General features: G+C 52.6%; 1 non-coding gene across 1 annotated transcript in view; it reads left to right on the top strand.

The window, feature by feature from the left end:
• Positions 1 to 2,427: 2,427 nt before the first annotated feature.
• LOC143279321 (small subunit ribosomal RNA) overlaps positions 2,428 to 2,500 on the top strand; it is a 1,829-nt gene continuing 1,756 nt past the window's right edge. Inside the window, exon 1 of the ribosomal RNA XR_013054862.1 lies at positions 2,428 to 2,500. This exon is cut by the window's right edge and continues 1,756 nt beyond it. This is a non-coding gene — a ribosomal RNA (small subunit ribosomal RNA).

Here is a 2,500-nt window from a genome sequence, read left to right as displayed (position 1 = left end):
CTATCAACTTTGGCATGCTCGGAGAGAGAAAAAAGGAAAAAAAGAAAAAAAAGGTCCAGTAAAGGTTGTGGATAAAAGTAACCGGCTTTGGAGAATTGCCTGAATCCTTCCGGCGCTGTGAAAAAAAAAGACCAAAAAAAAGACCTGGTCGTCAACGCCTGCTCCTGTCCATGCCAAACGGCGTTTTCCTCTCAACTTTGGCATGCTCGCTGAGGAAAAGGCAGGTAAAGGTTGTGGATAAAAAGTAAACGCGCTGTGGAGAATTGCCCAAATCGTTCAGGCGCCGTGAAAAAAAGAAAGACGTAGTCGTCAACGTCTGGTCCCGTCAATGGCGAAGGGCGTTTTCTCTCAACTTTGGCATGCTCGCTGAGGAAAAGGCAGGTAAAGGTTGTGGATAAAAGTCCGAAGAACCTCGCTACAATTGCCAAAATCTTTCCGCTGCCATTCAAAAATGGACTACTCCTCCACACCTCCTCCCGTCCATGCCAAACGGCGTTTTCTCTCAACTTTGGCATGCTCGGAGAGAAAAAAAGGCAGGTAAAGGTTGTGGATAAAAAAGTAAAAAATTGCCAAAATACTTTCTGGGCCCTCAAAAAAAGGCCTACTCCTCAACGCCTGCTCCCGTCCATGCCGAACCGCGTTTTCTATCAACTTTGGCATGCTCGGAGAGAGAAAAAAGGAAAAAAAGAAAAAAAAGGTCCAGTAAAGGTTGTGGATAAAAGTAACCGGCTTTGGAGAATTGCCTGAATCCTTCCGGCGCTGTGAAAAAAAAAGACCAAAAAAAAGACCTGGTCGTCAACGCCTGCTCCTGTCCATGCCAAACGGCGTTTTCCTCTCAACTTTGGCATGCTCGCTGAGGAAAAGGCAGGTAAAGGTTGTGGATAAAAAGTAAACGCGCTGTGGAGAATTGCCCAAATCGTTCAGGCGCCGTGAAAAAAAGAAAGACGTAGTCGTCAACGTCTGGTCCCGTCAATGGCGAAGGGCGTTTTCTCTCAACTTTGGCATGCTCGCTGAGGAAAAGGCAGGTAAAGGTTGTGGATAAAAGTCCGAAGAACCTCGCTACAATTGCCAAAATCTTTCCGCTGCCATTCAAAAATGGACTACTCCTCCACACCTCCTCCCGTCCATGCCAAACGGCGTTTTCTCTCAACTTTGGCATGCTCGGAGAGAAAAAAAGGCAGGTAAAGGTTGTGGATAAAAAAGTAAAAAATTGCCAAAATACTTTCTGGGCCCTCAAAAAAAGGCCTACTCCTCAACGCCTGCTCCCGTCCATGCCGAACCGCGTTTTCTATCAACTTTGGCATGCTCGGAGAGAGAAAAAAGGAAAAAAAGAAAAAAAAGGCAGTAAAGGTTGTGGATAAAAAAGTAAAAAATTGCCAAAATACTTTCTGGCCCTCAAAAAAAGGCCTACTCCTCAACGCCTGCTCCCGTCCATGCCGAACCGCGTTTTCTATCAACTTTGGCATGCTCGGAGAGAGAAAAAAGGAAAAAAAAAAAAAAGGCAGGTAAAGGTTGTGGATAAAACTCCAAAACCTCGCTACAATTGCCAAAATACTTTCTGGGCCCTCAAAAAAAGGCCTACTCCTCAACGCCTGGTCCCCAGGCACGTGCTGGGGGGCCTCAACTCAGGCTCTGCCCAATGTGGATCAAGGTCCACCTTCGCAGCGCCTTATGCGACACCCTGGTTGTGGGGGACGCGGCGTGGCGTGGCGGATCGCTCCGGTCGGCGCACAGCCGGCAACGGTCGACCCGTCCGCCTGGCTTTACTGCCCCCGCGCTTCTGTCTTTTGCACTGGCAAGCTAGCGACCGCTCGGCGTGCGAGGCCCGAGTCGGGGGACGGGAGTCTCGGGAGCCCACCAGCTCCCCGCAGGCTACCCGCCCGGCTGCCGAGCTTCCCGCCTGCGCGTCCAAGTGTGAACGCGCACGGCCGCCTCGCCGGGCTTCCTTTGCCGGGGCTCGGCTTGTCGGCCGGCGTCTCACGGTCCGTAGAAGGTTCGGTGCGTTCGCTGACGACGGGTCGAGAGAAGCGTTTTCTCTCCTCCCTCACTGACGGTCGTTGGTGCTCCCCAGCCCCTTCGGCGTCCCAAAGCGTAACGCCTGCTTCATCTCGTCAAGGGCGCGCCCGTCTCTAACCGGGCGTCGTCCGGCACGTGGAAACGGGCGGGAGACGGTGTCGAGGAGGAAGAAAGGGTGGGGTCCGGTCCGGTCCGGTCTGGTCTCCTCCTCCTCCTTCTTCTTCTTGGCGCGCCTCCCGCCGAGACCGATGGATTCGTTGCACTCTCAGGCCCTGAATCTGTTGTCCGGTGGTTTCAGTTGATAGTGCTGCCGCGGACCGCCCACGGAAAGAGCTCAGCCCTCGTTTCTGTGAGCAGCGGTCCCAACTGGCGCTGCAACCGTCTCCCGGGGGCACGCAGAATACGGGTTGCATTCTGGTTGATCCTGCCAGTAGTCATATGCTTGTCTCAAAGATTAAGCCATGCATGTCTAAGTTCACACCCT

The sequence above is a fragment of the Babylonia areolata genome, unplaced genomic scaffold (assembly GCF_041734735.1).
Source record: "Babylonia areolata isolate BAREFJ2019XMU unplaced genomic scaffold, ASM4173473v1 tig00055200, whole genome shotgun sequence".
Taxonomy (NCBI): domain Eukaryota; kingdom Metazoa; phylum Mollusca; class Gastropoda; order Neogastropoda; family Buccinidae; genus Babylonia; species Babylonia areolata.
This window is presented reverse-complemented; position numbering and strand designations above follow the sequence as displayed.